Raw genomic sequence first — 20380 nt, 5'->3', positions numbered from 1 at the left:
CCAAATTTAGGTCATAACAATAGGCTCTACTAGTACATAAATATACACAACTATGTTTAAATTATGTTAATAAATAGCAATTGGGGCAGAGAAATAAAATGAGTTTGGGCAAATAAATAACTTGAGTAGTGTTTTTTTTTTTGCATAAAAATAATTAAAACAGAGTAAATTTCTAATATTACAATAGAAATAATACTTCTATTCATATAAATTCAGGGGTTTTTCTGTTAATTAAGGATCCTATAAATTTTTTTAAGAAGAAATGTTTAACAAGGCAATATATATATATATATATATATATATATATATATATATATATATATATATATATATATTTATATATATAATATATTTATTTATTTGTTTATTTATTTTTTACAATGACAACTTGCAGATGGTTGCTAAGCTTGCCTAGCAATGGACTACTCACAAAAATTAATCGAAGAAATTGCAAAGCTGAAGAATTTGTGCTCTGCATTTAACCCATCCAAGTGTACACACAGTAGTGAACATACACCCGGAGCAGTGCGCAGCCAATGATGGCGCCCAGGGAGCAGTTGGGGGTTCGGTCAAGGGTCTCACCTCAGTCGTGGTATTGAGGGTAGAGAGAGTGTTGGTTACTCACTCCCCCCACCTACAATCCCTGATGGACCTGAGACTCGAACCCACGACCTTTGGGTTACAAGTCTGACGCTCTATCCATTAGCCCACGACTAATATGCTTAATGTTTTTGTGGAAATTGCAACACTTTTTTTAGGGTTGTTTGATTAATAGAAATTAAAAAGGACAATCTTTATTTAAATCTATTTGATTTAATTGACCCCAGACTTTTGAATGGTAGTGTTAATATAAATATCTGCACAAGAAGCATTACCAATATGGCCTGCAAATGACTTGTCTTGACTATGCTGTGTTTCACCTCCACTGCAAATTCCATTTCTCTTCTTTTGTCTCTCCTGTTCTCTCTAGCCCCTCACTCTACCTGAGGTAGGCCTAGGTGTAATTGTTATAGTAGAAAGTGCCTTGGTCGCCTGGTTTTAAAGCCTTTTATCTCTAATCTCCCGATTGATTATGCTTTTTTCTGACAGCCGAGCAAATTGTTCAAACCCATCAGGTGCACGGCAGGGAAAAAACTGCAAAAGAGGAGCTTCAGCTGTGCAACAGCCAAATCATAGAGCACATCAGCTAGAACATCAAATTTAGTGACAGACAACACAATGCTGCGTTTTAGATTACACACACAGACAAATGAAACGCAGATGTCTTCCTCGCTCCCCATGTCACTGAGGGTTAAAAATGGAAAAAAGGGGAAGATTAAAAAGTGTGTAATCTGTAATTTAGAAAGAAAAAATAAAGAAGGAAGTGTTTTTTTTTTTTCTAACTGTTAGCATGTAATTTATCAAAACATTATTTAGGCTGCAATGGATTGCAGTGAATCATTTCTACAGCGTTATTGCAATTCTGCAGGCAGCTTCACAGTCCACCCAGCTTGATCAATATCTTATTCAGCACTGTTGTATTTTTAATACAATACAGTAATGAATGCTGCCACCCAGGGGACTTGGCGTAGCCTCTTATTCTGCATATCTGTCTCAAATGGGCCCTCCTGTTAGCCTGTCATAATGTTAAAAAAAATGCCATGGTAGGAAATGCATTAGTCTTGAGTATTAGATTTTAATACAGCGCTAAGGAGCGAATAAGATGAACTTAATAGCTGAGGTTAATGTGGGTGTGATCCAAAACCAGTTGACAGAAATGAAGATAGATAGCTAGAAATATACTGTTCATACTTAGTATGCCGGGTAAAATCCCACCTCTCCGTTGGGTTTTCGCTTTCCTTCTGTTTCTCTCGCGTAAGCTTTCTCTCTCGCTATCTTCCCAGGAGAGCTATATATGTCCTGCTAATAGGACCACCATTGGAGTGGCTCTCTAGTAGTCATGCAGTAAGGTGAAACGTCCAATTTGGCTGCCGCTGGTGGGAGCAGTGTCCAGACCCTTACCATCATGTTGGCATTTTGGGATAGAGATGCTGGTTGTAGATTGGCAATGATATGACAGGTGTTGCCTCTGCAATTAGGACTGGTTTTTAGTGTGTGGAAGTGTGTGTGTGTGTGTGTGTGAGTCAGGTTTTGCTTGCATTGCAAGGACCAAATGTACCCACTATGATGGTAAAACCAGAATTCACCTAAGCTGTGGGGAACAGATAACGATCCCCTTGAGGGAAATGGTGTGATATACTGTACATATTAAATGGAATATTAAAAGGCTTTTGTAAGGGGGGTATATTGCAAAGTTATGTAGTTTGAGGATCGTGTCTTTCAAACACCTGAAGTGAGTCATCTTATATGTTTTTTGTGGGTTTAATGAATATGTAATTTGTGGTGTGCTTTCTCATGTGCACAGTAAAGACCGGTGTCAGTGCAAATGGATTAAATTGCACCGGATTTATAGCGCAGGATTTATCAATCCTGAAAGTAATTTCAGAAACGGTGACTGTGCGAGGAAATTATTGTGAGTTAATACAGCAGGTATTAATGTGTGGTGGTGTGCACTAGAACTTTGAGACTATAGGATACATACTTATAACTTTTTTTTTTTTTTGGGCATAATTGAGACTCTGTATAGAGAATGCAGAGCCAAAATAGCTTTATTTATTTTTTTATTTTATTTGAAAAATTATATTTTAGTGAAAGAGACTAACATTTAGAGAGCGCATAAGACAATGCTTAGTGTATCCAATACAGTTTTATTTTGTTTTATCATTTTATGAAATAAACAGTTATATAAAGTTGTATTTAGTGGTAAAGACTAACTTTTAGAGAGAACATAAGGTCAGCACCAATAGTCTCATGGTTAGTGCATTAACATGAAGTGCAACTGCACTTGCTGTCACCCAAGTTTGATTCCTGTTTCGAGATCCTTTGCTGATCCCACTCCCCTCTCTCCACCCAATGCTTTCTTATAATCTCTCTACTGTCCTATCCCAATAAAAGGCATAAAAAGCCCATAGAGAGAACATAAGAGCGTGACTAACATTTGGTATATGTGTGCTGTGCACACTTTGCTGCGGTTGGAATTGAACTGCTGGTTCGTTTGGCCAGAGGAGAACTGGCCCCCCCCGACTGAGCCTGGTTTCTCCCAAGGTTTTTTTCTTCATTCTGTCACCGATGGAGTTTTGGTTCCTTGCCGCTGTCGCCTCTGGCTTGCTTAGTTGGGGACACTTCATTTCCAGCGATATCATCGACCTGATTTCAAAAACACTATTTAAGCTGAACTGAGCTGGACGATGACATCACTGAATTCAATAATGAAAATCGAGTGTTTAATCTTGTCATTTTACATAATTGACACACTATTTTCCTATTTTGATATTGTGCAGTTGCTTTGATACAATTTGTATTGTTAAAAGCGCTATATAAATAAAGGTGACTTGACTTCTGAAAAAAACTTCCTTTTGTGTGTCCAACCTACTTAAACACGTTTTAAATTTGCACAATTATTTTTAGTAATTTGCATGCAATATGTTTGATAGATTTCACAAGCAAATTATCACTCTTTATTTGGGATCTTAGTAAATCCAGCAACTATAAAATTCTTAGTATAGCTCTTCAACAGAGTTTATTTCAGTAAATTGTTTGACACTCTGAGTATTTAGGGAACTGCCTTTTTAACGATTTTAAAGAGTCACACATTACCTCACATTATTTGCCAACAGCTGCTGCCAGCCTCTGGAACGCAGAACTTGTGCTTTCTGTGAGCACCAGTGTGTGTGTGTGTGTGTTGGTACCCATCTGCATGGGTTTGTTTGCACTGCATTTGAGTTCCAATTAAAAGCATCAGTCCTTTTGGCACCACAAGCTCCTTAAGGAAATAATCTCATATATATATAAGCACAGGAGGCGCAGCAGATGGTGTGATAGAGGGTTACCACCAGTGAACTGTCACTTAGGAACCCGGATTTATAGTCTCAGACTCAACACTGTACTTTAATTTAGCTTTCATTGAAATGGAAGATCTTCCTCTTCCTCTACACTATGATGTTTTTCTTATGATGAAAAGACTTCAGACAATGACACTTGTCTTTTATTATACAAAGAAGCACATTGGTAAATACATTTCACAGAGCCGCAGCTGCGCATATGCTCTGCTGTAAGCCTGAGCTCAATATCCAGACTGGAAAAATAATGGCAAACTGCATTATGGCTATCAGCTAGTTCAACCGGGTGCAGATTCAGGAGCTAAAATAAATGTATTGTTCTGTGGTCCTACAGTGACGTGGACAGGGAAGGAAAAGACACTATTTAACTACGAGGCTGATGGATGAACAGTTTTTGCTTTTTACCTTAGAGCTAACACCTGTTCTTGCATTGGTCCAGGCTGACAGCTTTGGGCTTGACGGCGCTCTGCCATGCGGACTGTTATTCAAAATAATTAATAGGCAAAATTTGATAACATACGAGTGCATTTTTCCATCATGGTGGAGAATTACCTTTAACTATGATATTTTCTATCCCCTGACTTTACCCCTAAACCCAACTTTCACAGGAAAGTATGATATTAAGCCGCTTTCCTCGTCGGGATTGTTGGTGCTCCCTCAGTGCAGGTGATTTCAGGTTTTACTTTCCTCTGGGCACATTTAGTCCTCACAATGTAGGCAAAACCTGACCAACACACACACACTCCAGAATTATTTCTTCTTCCCTGGAGTTGAAAGCTGCCCTATTTTCTTTGCTAATTTTGAATTTGGTCAAACATCCAGTGTTATGTATGTGAATTCTATCTCATGAGATTGAGAAAGACATTTTCCTGTCGTTTCACTTAACGTTTTATGTCTATCGCTGGACATATTTATGCTTTTCATTGTTAAATAACGCAATAAACCACAAGATGTGCCTGATAAAGTGGTCATGAATAGCTTTTTTTGCTTTCTGAGGTGAAAAGAGATTCATTGTGCACTGTAGGCAGGTATGTTTGGACAGCATGTTTTATAGCACACTGATGTTTTGTATGTCGAAAGATCAAGGAAATTTTAATTTCTCAATTCATTTAAAGTGCTTTTATGATGGTGAGTTAATAGGCCAGTTATGGGCACTTGAGCAGCGTAAAGCGGTGACAACAGCTATATTATAAAATGATCCATTCAATAATAATTAAATTTATTACTTCAAATCACAAGAATAATTGCAATGATCAGGAAATAAACACCAAGAATTGTTTCTTATGAATAATAATTACGATAAACAATTCTTCCGGCAAGTGATATAGTTCATTAGCCTGACTGCCGCCTGTTTGCGGTTGCCAAGCAACGTTGGAACTAGGTGCATTAATATAGAACTCAACTGGTGGTATTTTATTATATCTTTTCATGTGACAACACTAAAGAAATGACACTTTGCTACAATGTAAAGTAGTGAGTGTACAGCTTGTATAACAGTGTAAATTCGCTGTCTCCTCCATTACGCTCCACAGCCATTAATGTCTAAACCGCTGGCCAGTCCATCACCTTTACCCTCAGCTTCTTTAGCAAGGCAGTGGTCGTCTTGGAGGTGTGTTTGAGGTCATTATCATGTTGGAATAGACCCTTTTCACATGACGTCACGCAACTTCCGTTTTGAGTCGAAGCAGGGTATTCTTACTTCCGCCCGCAAAGTAAAGCGCTATCGCTACCAGTATGGAGTTCAACCAGACACTTATACATCTGCCACAAATATGATTAAAGGATGACTGCAGGTTTCTACTTTCGTCCTCATTCAAGGCGAGGCGTCTGGCATCTCAAATGAACCGAATACCTATCAGCGAGATTTGCCGCTTGAAGTCGAGGGAGGAGTTGTGAACGGAGAAGTTGTACTTTCTGATTTCCGCGACTCTTGCGCAGTGTTTGCTGTCTTTATTGCTGTTAGATATATTTGTCAAATACGTTTTAGATATTTGCATGTGGTAACAGAAAGACTATACATTCAATAATTTATGTACTGCTTAATACAGCGTCTGTATGTACAAGAATATTCAACATAAGCCTGTACTATTTAAATATCAATAAAATGGGGTCTATATTTTTCCACTTTATTTTGATAAACATGACACAATTTAATTCATAAATAAATAAATGGGTCATTCTATGGAAATGTCCATTTTTCTGTCCCTAGCCTTTACAGAAATATTACACTTGAATATATAAAAAAAATTATTTATATTTTAAAATGAAACAATATGTTATTTGAACAATTACACCTTATTGAGCCATCAATGTGGCAATATTTGTTTTTTAATTAATTATAAAGAATTCCAAGCACCACAAATCTGCTTGTCCCCACAGCAATGATGTGCAGCAAGTGCTTTATTTTGAGGTCAAAAATATATATAAATGGCATAATGAAACAAAATGCTGAATAAATATGATAAAATATATAATGAAAACGGTGGTCCCATGGAGTTGTGTCACTGGTGTTGTACCCTTCAACAAAAATAATTTATTTTGAAATAAAAATCACACTGACGACATCACTTGACTTCCTCCTTCCTATTTTCCAAACATCTATGAAAAAAGGCCCATGTTATGTCCACTGTTTCTTATTCTTGAACTGGTTAATGCTGGGTTTCTTTTCAGACCCCTTGCATTTATGGATGTGAAATTTGTAATATGAGAATATTTATTATAAAAAATATGACTTGTGTCCATGCAAATTTTCCCATAGTAAAAAAAAAGAAGACATTTGTCTTTTTTTTATTGCAGAATAACAACACTTGCATGAACATTTACAGTGTACTCACTATTACAATATTAACAGCAACTGAAATAAATTATCCAGGGAATAAACCAAAATAAGTGAAAAGATTTTAAGTAGGCTATATTTTGTGTGGAGACGTAAACGTTATCATCCAAATCTGAACGCAAATCTATAACATTGCCGCAGGTTAGCCTCCAACCATCTAAAGCAAAGATGTAGAATAACGTTCGCAAATGAGCTCGACTGTAAGTACATTAACATTATTATTCTTAACTCTTAGCGTACGTCTTTAGATTTCAAGTTGTTCCCGCATTTTCCTGAGAAGTCTCCGGTCTAAAGGTATGACGGAAGTACGGATCCACTGCTTCGCGGAAAAGCGGAAGTTAGCTGGCGTCATTGTGAAAAGGGCCTATACTGCCCTGCGGCCCAGTCTCTGCTTCAGTATGTCACAGTACATGTTGGCATTCATGGTTCCCTCAATGAACTGTAGCTCCCCAGTGCAGCCCCAGACCATGACACTCCCACCACCATGCTTGACCGTAGGCAAGACACACTTGTCCTCACCTGGTTACTGCCACACACGCTTGACACTATCTGAACCAAATAAGTTTATCTTGGTCTCATCTGACCACAGGACATGGTTCCAGTAATCCAAGTCCTTAGTCTGCTTGTCTTCAGCAAACTGTTTGCGGGCTTTCTTGTGCATCATCTTTAGAAGAGGCTTCCTTCTGGGACGACAGCCATGCAGACCAATTTGATGCAGTGTGCGGCGTATGGTCTGAGCACTGACAGGCTGACCCCCCACCCCTTCAACCTCTGCAGCAATGCTGGCAGCACTCATACGTCTATTTCCCAAAACCAACCTCTGGATATGACGCTGAGCACGTGCAATCAACTTCTTTGGTCGACCATGGCGAGGCCTGTTCTCAGTGGAACCTGTCCTGTTAAAACACTGTATGGTCTTGGCCACCGTGCTGCAGCTCAGTTTCAGGGTCTTGGCAATCTTCTTACAGTCTACGCCATCTTTATGTAGAGCAACAATTATTTTTTTAAGATCCTCAAAGAGTTCTTTGCCATGAGGTTCCATGTTGAACTTCCAGTGACCAGTATTGGAGAGTGAGAGCGATAACACCAAATTTAACACACCTGCTCCCCATTCACACCTGAGACCTTGTAACACTTACGAGTCACATTACACCGGGGAGCGAAAATGGCTAATTGGGCGCAATTTGGATATTTTCACTTAGGGGTGTACTCACTTTTGTGGCCAGCGGTTTTGACATTAATGGCTGTGTGTTGAGTTATTTTGAGGGGACAGCAAATTTACACTGTTATACAAGCTGTACACTCACTACTTTACATTGTAGCAAAGTGTAATTTTTTCAGAGTTGTCACATGAAAAGATATAATAAAATATTTACAAAAATGTGAGGGGTGTACTCACTTCTGTGAGATACTGTATATCACCTTAAGCCTGGAATTCTATTTTGCTAATACTGTGATTTAATACTGTAGTTTTGATAGTGAACTTATATTGACCTTTACACAGAATTTTGCTGAAAGCTTGTCCATGTGTTGGAACCGTTAGCCTTGTGTGTGTCTTATCCTGAAATAGAAAGGTTAAAGAGACCATTTAGAGTCTAGGGCGAATGCTTTCACTCCATCTGCTGTTTTAACGCAGACTCGCACCTCTCATTCACTCGCTCTCTCTCACGTTCAAAGGCAGTGTAGCATAAAGGCCTATGGAGATCAACTGTGTCCAGGCAAATCCCTACACAAATTAGATAGCAAAAGCCATTATTACATCCAATGTCTTCATGGCACTCCCAGCAGTTAAATTACAACCTTTCTGCTCCTGTTCACAGTCAAAGAACAAAAGAGAAAACATTTTCATTACCGCCAATCTGTCCCTTTTTCTCCTTTCCCTCTAGATAGGAGGGATAGGAACAAGCCCCGTTTATTAGACGCATAGGTGGTATCACACATGCCTGTTAGACTTAAAATAAAAGAGGAAGGGGGTGTGAAACAGAGAGCTTTTCATAAACTGAATTATATTTCACTGACTCAAAGCATTGGGAATGCTAGCGCCGTTCTCACGCCTCAGACAGCACGCACCTCACACACACACACACACACACACACACACACACACACACACACACACTCACTCAAAACTCTTCACTTTACTTTCCTGTCAGGTATTCTGAAGCAAGTCATACTTCAGGTTCAAACTTCTGCTTTGCTGCTTTTGTTTAACGAGAAGCTCTCCACCTAAACAAATTGTCTGTCAGTCAAAAGAGAGCTAAAGCTTTATATTGTGGATAAATGTATTGAATTCTGTTCTGTGTTTTGGTGCGGACCTTCTTTCATTGTGTAAACATACAATGCAGACTACAGCGACATTTAACATCAAGCTGTCATGAGCAGTTTTGCTCTTATCATTGAAAAAAGCTACTGCTTCTAACTTGAATACATTTTTAAGTAGCAAGACTATTGCTCAGCTGTTTTCTTTTTGTAGCTTTTTCAATAAAGTAGTTGTGTAGCATTTTGTGCAACTCATTGTTGGAACACATCCTTCTGGAATGTTCATGTTGCCTGAGATTGCCTCTAATTCATTCACTCATTCAGGTCGCTTCAGGTTCATAAAAGAGACTCGGAAGTTTTGTACAGTATTTTTCCTAATCTTTTTTGTATGGGAATATTTTGTTAAAATGCTGCTCATTATCAGTATTTGAATTAAGTGTTAAAATATGAGTTTTTTTCTTTTCTTTTTTATTTCTTTATGCCATTGTTTTTGTTTTTTAGTTAATTAATTAACCAGATGGTTTATTTAATCTATTTAATTAATTAAATAGATTAAATAATACAATTAATAAAAATAATTAAGAATTATTTAAAAAAAAAATATGAACAGCTTTTATGTAGTTTATGACTACTTTAAAAAAATATTAGTAGGTTTTATCTCAGAAAAACGCAGTTTCAAAGAGGCTGGCATTTTATTTTAAATTTGCACTGTTTTGTGAACATACTTTAAGGGATAGTTCACCCAAAAATGACAATTCTGTCATCATTACTCACCCTCATGTCATTCCACACCTGTATGACTTATTTTGGCAGTTTTGATGGCCATTGACTTCTATTGTATTAACAAAAAAAAGAAAGAAAAAAAAAAATCAGAAACAGAAGATGCCAAAACATCATCTGCGTTCTATTGAAGAAGGACAAGCATACAGATGTGAAACGACATGAAGGTGAGTAAATGATGATAGAACTATGCCTTTAAGAATTCCACATCTTCGTTCACGCTGGACACATATTCAGTCTGGTTTTCAAATCCTATCCTTATAATTGACTTTTTTCACTGTCATTTTGCAAGTTTGTTCAGACAGCGTAGTCAATATCCAGTGTATCTACATTGGTTGCTATAGTAACAGCGTAAGCATCAGCACAATACCAAGAGACTTTCGCATACAACTACTGAAAGAAGCTGTCAGTGTGGAAAGGGATGATGGAAAATGGAAAATATTGCCTTTCCTCATGCCCATCATGATGTCATAAGATGAATTGGGTTTGTAAACATCAGATTTTGGCTGTAAACATTGTGGGGTTTTGCTGTGTAGACTACAGAAATTGATTTGAGTTGGATATGTGTCTAAACAAAGCCCAAGAATTTGGTCCACTGGATGCTGCCCTTTTCTTCTGGTTCTTTTGGCTCAGTAGTCGACAGCGGCTGTCTCACAGATGCTGATTTTGCGTGCGCGCAGATTGAAATCTCACATCTCCCCCTCCCCACGTTCAGACGCTCTCCTCCTCAGTCACGCAAACGCTCCCATCACACCGTTCCATCTGCATCACTGTCACCGCTCTCTCCCTTCATCATTTCAGTTGGCAAGCACCCTCATACGTTCATAGACTGTGTACACGGAATACAGTGCATGAGTGGGTATTTAATATGTTGGCCGACAGATGCAGTGGTATTGGCCACAATATGTTGATGTAATTGATTTTAACAGAGAACATCTCATCTTCATTCAGCTAGAAGATGATGCAGTCTACTTTCCTGGTGCACTAGACGCTGCGTTTGGCATGTTTTCCATCGCTCTTATGACCTTAACCTCTCATTTCATTTCTTCCAGTTACTCTCCTCTTCAGATTTAGCTATGGAACATTGATGCTGAATGCGAACTTTCTGCAGTCCAACCTTATTTGGCAGATTCCATTCGGAAGGGAGCCCAATTGCCTGCATTCCAGTTTCTATTATGCAGGCGAGCGTGTGCTCTCCTCTCCGGCTGTTCCTTTGGTTACGATGGTATCATTACTCATGTCTGAACGCTCTCTCTGGCTCTTGGCATTGGTGCAGTGGGCACACAGGGGTCACGTTGTGCCAGGGTAAGGCGCTACAGGAAAGCATGACCCGTCAAAGGGCGGGCACGAGGAAAAGGGGCCCGCTGAAGCCAAGTTGTTCTGCCAGTCAGCTAGGACACTCCATCAACCTGTCCTCTTTTCCGGGCGGTTGATATCTCCATAAATGAATCATGTTACGGCTGTTCAACATCATTTATGTAACATGTAATCTGTTACTGTTTTAATTCTATTTGCCTGTCCATATGGTAATGATTATTTTATTGAAACAATTGGTGTTGCAAGGCGTGGATGAATTGCCACTAGCAAGCCTCATTAATTTAAAATAATCAACATACTGTACGTGAAATATTAAGAGAGTGATAACCAAAATCATTATACATGATTGTGAATCGTGATGGTTAACTGACCACTGGTTGAACAGTTTTGTTTTTGTTTTGTTATTTTGTTGGGATATATATATTAATGCCGCCACTTTATTAATTATATTAATTTCATACTGTTTATAGATTAGACTTTTTTGTCTCCTTTTCAATTGATGTCCCTTATATTCTTATTAAATAATTCCTTTTTTCATTTTTACTTCGTACTTTTATTGTATTTTGTATTTTATATATATATATATATATATATATATATATATATATATATATATATATATATATATATATATATATATATATATATATTTCTTATGATTACAATGTTTCTGAATAATTTTCTGTAAAGTATTGTGTGTGTCTGTGTGTATACATATACATATACATACATGTGTGCACATATACATACTCTTTATTGTCTGTATGTATGTACACACACGCACACACTATAGATATATAGATATAAAAACATGTAATTGCATTGATAAATATTATCTTTAGCAAATCTATTTTTCATTCTGTAAACTGAACATGTATTTACATTATTGTGACACTTTCATTTACTTGTAGCATTTAGTAGGATTGACTTTTTAAAGAGTTTGTTTATTTATTTATTTAACAGATAATAGTATTATTTATTTATATGCCACCATGAAAATAAAGTATTAAAAATTGTATTGGTTTTGGCCAAATTCTTTTTTTTTTTTTTTTTTTGATTTGATTATATTTTAAAGCCATTGTTCCACTTTTAAAAATGTTATTCCAAGACCTCTATTCTTTGCCTTTTCCTTTCTCTGTCTAGATGTTTTGACCACAAGAACAAGTCATGCATAATGCAGGTGAATCCAAAACTAGCCTAATTATATACTTATATATATATATATTAGGCAACCAATCGAGTGGCTGATTTTGAAAAGATCCAGTTTTGTGCATTCATAGCAGACAGACCGGCCATGCTCTATTTTATCTCTGAGAACCTTGATAGATGAGGCATACAATTACACCGCAACTGTTTATAGTCTCCTGTGAGATCCTCATTTGCCAGCTCATTTCCCGACTCATGCTTTTTAAGGTAACATGAAATTTCCCTCTCTCAATTAATAAACATCAAAGTGATATGCTAAAATGATATTTGACCACTGTATCTCATTTCAAAGGGCAAGCGTCTGCACACGTGCTCGTTTCACCATCTGGTTTCATCTACTTTAGAAGCTTTTCCCTTCTCCCTTGTGTATCTACAACCCGATAAACATGTGGTCGGTACTCCTCGACTCTCCTCTCTTCTCCTTCAGCCTGTTTGAAGTTCCTCTTCAAGTTCATCAAAGATTCTCATTTGAGATACAAAGAGCCCTCCCTCTTGTATTATCCAGCCCGGTTGCTTTTGGCCACACTGGCCTTCAGGGGCAGAGGCGAAGAAAAGAAGAGCTGGCTGCACGTTATTGTCCGTTTTCCTCAACCTTGAAGAAATCGAGAGGTCCTGATCTCCCAACGTGGAAACTTGTTTATCAGAAATCAATAGCCATTTTCTGGCCTTTTCTAGACCAAGGGCTTGGTAGAAGACTTTGCGTCGGTGGAGTGAATGTGGGTGGTGGGGGAAGATCTAGCATACAGATGGTAGCGTAGCATCTGCGCATCCTTCTAAAAGGCCGGTTGATCTGAAATTAAGTCTCGCCTCTTCGTTATGGAGAACACAACTCTTCACTCAAGGCTAATGCTTTAAAGAGGGGCAAAAGTTCAGAAGAGTGTACTGGCCGGGCCTGTTTTGTTCAGGCTGCTTAAGCACATGGGTGTTTGTGTGTGTGCACATGGTTCGAATTTATACTTAATATGCTCCATTTTCATATAACAGGCTGGCATTCAGTGGTTTTCCCCTTAGAATATTACTCCAACTTTGAACTGAGTAAACACTGTAATCGCCATTCACCTAAATGCATTATGGGTATGAAGGCCGTGCTGCACCGATGGCCATTGCTGGCTGCGGTGAGCTCGGCTTAATCTTCCTAATGTCGAGGATGTTAAAGAATAGATAATGAATCCTCAGGGTGCTGATTCAGTGGAAATGAGCTTGACAATATGGCTGCCGTGTGTGTTAAATGAACACAAATAGAGCAGGACGTCCAGCCCCGAGTGTATAATTTACCACAGTGTGTGGGCATATGAATGTACTTCAAAAAGGCCCAAAAGATCAGCCTAATGAGTGTGAAAACCTGCGCTTTTTTTGCATGGATAAATTCAGTCGGAATAATAAGAGGGTGGACAGGTCATTAATAAAGTGTCTGTTGACCTTCTGATTACAGGTTTGCAGGAGGATCCATTGTCTCTCCATCTGACTGTTTCTGATACTTTGTTGTTTACTGTGTTTGAAATACAGTAAACGTCTGAAATACACTACATGACTTCTACCAAGTTTTCTGCCCTGATTTACAGTCCAGATGAGTTGATGCTAGTTGCCGAAAGTCTGAGCCAGTCTGCAGATTTGAGTTGACACATTTCACGGAAAACCCCATAGTGTATGATGAATACAGACTCCAGCTTCAGACTATCGCTGCATCCAAAATCACATAATGTCTAGTAGGTACAGTACTACATTTGGTTTGAAACTTACGTTGCAACCGTTAAAAAAAGGATGCTGTTTGTAGTATGAATGTAATCAGAGGTAGTCTGTCATGTGACCTACAGTATCAGTTACGCTGCTACACTGCCTTTCACAAATCCTCTCCCGTGGCCTCATGGTATAGTAAAGTGTCCATCAAATATATAACTATAAGGATAACGTTAATTATAGTTGTACATCATTCTAAATTTAAAAGAATAGCAGAGTCTATGCCACAACTATATAAATAATGTTAATCAACCAATCAGAATCCATCCTGCTTTAAAGAACTTGAGCGCTTAAAGTGGTAGACGACATAACTGCAGTATGTGCTCATAATAAACAAGCTGCTATCATCCGTTGATGTGATTTCTAATATAGTTATCGTTATAGTCTTCATCAGTGTTAGGGAAAGTTACTTTTAAAAGTAAAGCATTACAATGTTCCGTTACTCCCTTAAAAAAGTAAATAATTACGTTAGTTACTTTTTATGGAAAGTAATGTGTTGCGTTACTTTTGAGTTACTTTTTAAATCTGGACAGGGCTTGCTTGTTTGCTTTCAATATAAAAAAATGTCTTTTACAAATGTAAAAGCCCTTTTAAAAGTGAAATGAATACACCTCAGGCTGAAGGAAATGTAAATTCACGTCTGTACAGTATTACATGAAGAATATGACACAGGAGAAGAAAGTTCAACACTATTCAGCAATAGCAAAAATGACTGGAGGATTCAAGCTGCGGGAAACAATAACGCGTCAGAATGATAACAGTCAGAAACACTAGAATGCACCGCGTCCGTCAGGCTCAGTAACGCAGGAATGCAGCGTGCGGCCAAGAGTCCAGGAGACGACTGTGATCTGGAGATGAAGAAATCATGAGACGGGAACATGCGGAACTCGGTGACCATCACACGGCAGGTAATCCAAGGATCTGACAACACAGGACAGCGTGAGAGCGACTGATATAGCGCTGATAATGATCCGCAGCTGGAGCGAATCAGCCTCAATCAGCCACACCCATACACACACAACGCACACACCAAAACAGAGCGAGGATGACACAGTGAACCCACGAACCGTGACAGTACCCCTCCTCCTAAGAGCGCCTCTCGGCCCTCCCAGCCGATCTTACCTGTCGATTGTAATCATCAATAAGGGAGTGATCCAATATATCCCTGGCCGGAACCCAACTTCTCTCCTCCGGACCGTAACCTTCCCAGTCCACCAAGTATTGGAATCCTCGTCCCCTCCGTCTCGAATCCAGAATACGATTTACCGAATAAGTGGGTTCCCCATCTACGAGTTGCGGCAGGGGAGGAACCGGAGTAGGCGGATTAAGTCGAGAATGAACAACGGACTTTATTTTGGACACATGAAACACGGGATGAATTATCCTGTACGCAGGAGGGAGTTTGAGGCGGACTGTCACTGGACTGGACCGAAAAATAGTGCCCAACGAGCTTGTCTGGAGTTTAAACGTTTAGCGGACTGAATATATTCCAAATTCTTATGGTCGGTCCAGACCACGAAAGGAACCCCCGAACCTTCTAACCAATGACGCCGTTCCTCCAACGCTAGCTTGACGGCCAGCAACTCTCTGTTACCGATGTCGTAATTACGTTCGGCAGAGGACAAACGATGGAAAAAAAAAAGCGCATGGATGCATCTTGTCGTCCGAGGCAGCCCGCTGGGATAACACTGCACCTACTCCCACCTCTGATGTGTCTACCTCCACCACAAACTGCCGTGTGAGATCAGGGGCCCGGAGAATGGGAGCCTAAATGAAGCGGCTTCTGAGTTTAGTAAATGCAGCCTTGGCTGCATCTGACCACCTGAACGCCATCTTGGTGGAGGTCAAGGCAGTCAGAGGAGAGGCTAGTTGGCTGAAATTGCGAATAAAACGGCGGTAAAAATTAGCGAACCCAAGAAACCTCTGCAGGGCCTTGCGGGAATCAGGGGTTGACCAATCTACCACAGCCTTAACCTTGTCAGGATCCATGCGAACCCACTCGGTCGACACGATGAAACCCAAAAAAGGAACCGACTGTGCATGGAACGCGAATTTCTCCGCCTTGACAAAAAGCCCATTCTCTAACAACCTCAGGAGCAGGGACGTGCACAGGGGGGTTGCTCAGGTTGCCCTGGCAACTGCCCATATGCCCTTTTCGACTCACGTTGCCCTTCCGAGGAAAAAAAAAACAACATCGTACAATGGATGCAGATTTTCACGTAGGCCTAGATTAATAATAATAATAATAAAAAAAATCATTCACTTCTATTCGGGCACCGAAAGTGAAAGTCAGTAGGAGAAGGGCAAACTCTGTTTACGTGGCTGCTGCAGCGCTGCACGTGACGGGCACCTGAGCTGAGCCTGCATGAGCGGGCGCGAGATTGTCGCGGTTGTCGGGTGAGGCGTCTCATATGGAGCGATTTTTGTGCCGATATTTATCAAACAAATCCAGTGTTTTGCAAATAAACACAATCTGCTTTGCAAAGAACAACTCAACTTTCAAACAAACCCAAAGTGATTTTCAAATACAAAACTCAATTTGAGAGAAAATGCAGAGGTGTGGACAAATATATGTATTGTGTGTTACAACTGTGAGACTCATTTGCCTTTTTATGAGGAAACTTGGCTTGATTTTCTCACAAATGCGACAGGCTGATTTTCTCACACGTGTGCGAGCAGATTTTCTCACACGTGCAATTGAGCAACTTTCTTTTCCAAAACAGCAGATGGCGCTGTCGGTCAATTTATGCTAGTCTCCCGAGACCTGAAACACCTCTTTACCTTTTCAGACCAATATGAGTGGGGAACAGGTGAGTTTCTGTCTCATATGCTCTGACCTTTTTTCAGGTCAGAGCAACTGCCCCTCAAAATTCCTGTGCACGTCCCTGCTCAGGAGCACTCGCCTGACGTCTTGAACGTGTTCCTGGAGAGAAGAAGAAAAAATCAATATGTCATCCAGGTAGACATATATGAACTGATCGACCATATCTCTCAATCAGAATCAGAATCAGAATCAGAAAGAGCTTTATTGCCAAGTGTGTTTGCACACACAAGGAATTTGTCTTGGTGTTATGAGCTTCCAGTACAGAAAGTACAAACATAGTGCAGACAACATATAATTAAGGTGATAAAGAACACTAAGGAAGAGAATATACAATAATTAAGAATAACAATAGTAATAAAAATAAAAATAAAATTATACAGAAAAGAGACATGACCATAGACAGAACTGTGAATGTGCATGTGTCCTATGTACAGATGAAGGTTTGATGGGTTATTTACAGATGTACAGTACCGGGGTGTGTTATGTGTTGTTCAGGTGGGATACGGCCTGGGGGAAAAAACTGTTCTTGTGTCTGGCTGTTCTGGTGCTCAGTGATCTGTAGCGCCGGCCAGAGGGCAACAGTACAAAGAGAGAGTGAGCTGGGTGTGAGGGGTGCAGAGTGACTTTCTTAGCCCTTTTCCTCACTCTGGAGGTGTAAAGTTCTTGGAGGCTGGGCAGAGGGGCACCGATAATTCTCTCAGCAGTCCTAACTGTCCGTTGTAGTCTTCTGATGTCTGTTTTGGTAGCTGAACCAAACCAAACAGTTATAGAAGAACATAGGACAGACTCGATGATTGCAGAGTAGAACTGTTTCAGCAGCTCCTGAGGCAAGTTGAACTTCCTTAGCTGGCGGAGGAAATACAGTCTCTGCTGGGCCTTTTTCGCAATAGAGTCAATGTGATTGTCCCACTTCAGGTCCTGGGAGATGGCGGTTCCCAGGAATCTGAATGACTCTACTGAAGTCACAGTGCTGTTCATGATGGTGAGTGGGGGGAGAGCAGGGGGGTTTCTCCTGAAGTCCACTATCATCTCCACAGTTTTGAGCGTGTTCAGCTCCAGGTTGTTAAGACTGCACCAGACAGCCAGCTGCTCAACTTCCTGTCTGTAAGCAGACTCGTCACCGTCCTTGATGAGGCCTATGACTGTAGTGTCGTCCGCAAACTTCAGGAGCTTGACAGAGGGGTCCTTTGATGTGCAGTCATTCGTGTAGAGGGAGAAGAGCAGTGGGGAGAGAACGCAACCCTGAGGGGCGCCAGTGCTGATGGTGAGAGTCCTGGATGTGAGTTTGCCCAGCCTCACTAGCTGCTGCCTGTCTGTCAGGAAGCTGGTGATCCACTGACAGATGGAGGAGGGCACAGAGAGCTGTCTCAGTTTGTCTGAGAGAAGGTCAGGTATGATGGTATTGAAGGCCGAGCTGAAGTCCACAAATAAGATCCTTGCATAATTCCCAGGTTTGTCGAGGTGTTGCAGGATGTAATGCAGTCCCATATTGACAGCGTCATCCACAGACCTGTTTGCTCTATAGGCAAACTGAAGAGGATCCAGCAAGGGTCTAGTGATGTTCTTCAGGTAGGCCAGGACCAGTCTCTCAAGTGACTTCATGACCACAGACGTGAGTGCGACAGGTCTGTAGTCATTAAGTCCAGTGATTTTGGGCTTTTTGGGGACGGGAATGATGGTGGAGCGTTTGAAGCAGCAGGGAACTTCACACAGCTCCAGAGATCTGTTGAAGATTTGTGTAAAGATGGGGGCCAATTGGTTAGCACAGACTTTTAGACAGGCAGGTGAAATACCGTCTGGTCCTGAAGCTTTCCTAGATTTCTGTTTTCTGAAGACCCGGTTCACATCCTCTACACAGACTTTAAACGCAGGTAGAATGGTGGGGGATGGAGTAAGGGGGGTTGCAGGGGGGGAAGGTGAATGTGTGAAGTGCAGATCAGAGCGGGTGCTGGGTGTCAGTCTGGCCTTTTCAAATCTGCAGTAAAACACATTGAGATCGTCAGCCAGTTGTTGATTCTCCACAGACTGTGGGGGTGGTGTCTTGTACATGGTGATGTTCCTCAGACCAGTCCATACCGACGCCGGATCGTTGGCTGAAAGTTCTTTTTTCAACTTCTCAGAGTAGTTCTTTTTAGCCACTCTGATCTCCTTTGTTAGTCTGTTCCTGGCCTGGTTATACAAGATTTTATCCCCACTTCTGTAAGCGTCCTCTTTGGCCTGACGAAGCTGTTTGAGTTTCCCAGTAAACCACGGTTTATCATTATTGAATGATAAGAATGTCCTGGTGGGGATGCATGTATCCTCACAGAAACTGATATATGATGTTACAGTCTCTGTGAGTTCATCCAGATCGGTGGCAGCGGCTTCAAAAACACTCCAATCAGTGAGGTCAAAACAAGCTTTTAAATCTTGCTCTGCTTCATTAGTCCATCTCTTAACAGTTCTTAACACATCTTCTTCAGAGTTGTTATATCTGAACACCAACCTTCATTTATGTAGAAACATAGTCCACCACCTCTCGTTTTCCCCGTTAGCTCCGTGATGCGGTCTGATCTGAACAGCTGATATCCCGGCAAATGAAGCATGTTATCCGGGATGTTTTCACTCAGCCAGGTTTCAGTGAAGCACAATGCAGCAGAGTTTGAAAAGTCCTTATTTGTGTGGGTGAGGAGAAGTAGTTCATCCATTTTGTTAGGAAGGGATCGGAGATTCGCTAGATGAATGCTTGGGAGCGCAGTTCGGAAGCCGCATTCGCGGAGTTTAACCAGCGCGCCGGCGCACTTCCCTCTTTTCCGTCTGAGCGCGCGTTTGACTAGGACCGCTGCCCCTCCGACCAAAACATTCAACAAAGCGTCTGAATAATCAAAAACCGGAAAAAAATTGTCCGGTGTGTGTTGCCTTATGTCCAGTAGTTCGTCTCTGGTAAAACTGACAGTAAGAGAATAACTAAACACAGAACAAACAAACAAAAACAACAAAAGTACGGGAGCGTTCCACACCACAGCAGCCATACGCGGCGCCATCTTACCATCCAAGCACATGTCATTGACAAGTGCTTGGAAGACCACGGGGGAGTTAGAAAGCCCAAAAGGCATAACCAAATATTCAAAGTGTCCTCTGGGAGTATTAAATGCGGTCTTCCACTCATCCCCTCTCTCTTATGCGGACCAAATGATAGGCGTTTCTTAAATCCAATTTAGTGAACACGGATGCTCCCTGCAACCTCTCGAACGCTGAAGACAGCAACGGCAAAGGATAAGTATTCTTTACCGTGATGTTGTTCAACCCTCGGTAGTCGATACAAGGTCGCAGAGAACCATCCTTCTTCGCGAACAAAAAAGAATCCTGCCCCCGCTGGAGAAGAAGAGGGGCGGATGATCCCGGTAGCCAGAGAATCAGAAATATATTTCTCCATGGCCTCCCTCTCTGGAACAGAAAGAGAGTATAATCTGCCCTTAGGCAGAGACATACCTGGCATTAAAT

At 40.6% G+C, this 20380-nt stretch overlaps 1 protein-coding gene across 1 annotated transcript in view; it reads left to right on the top strand.

Moving 5' to 3' along the window:
• The window catches only part of LOC306854969 (cadherin-4-like), a gene marked incomplete at both ends in the record, with an annotated part of 253169 nt that overhangs the window by 109596 nt on the left and 123193 nt on the right, over positions 1-20380 (top strand). The window lies entirely within an intron of this gene.

Source organism: Barbus barbus (assembly GCF_936440315.1).
Source record: "Barbus barbus genome assembly, chromosome: 35".
Classification (NCBI taxonomy): Eukaryota; Metazoa; Chordata; class Actinopteri; order Cypriniformes; family Cyprinidae; genus Barbus; species Barbus barbus.
The sequence above is the reverse complement of the archived record's forward strand: the minus strand, read 5'-3'. Positions and strand labels throughout refer to the sequence as shown.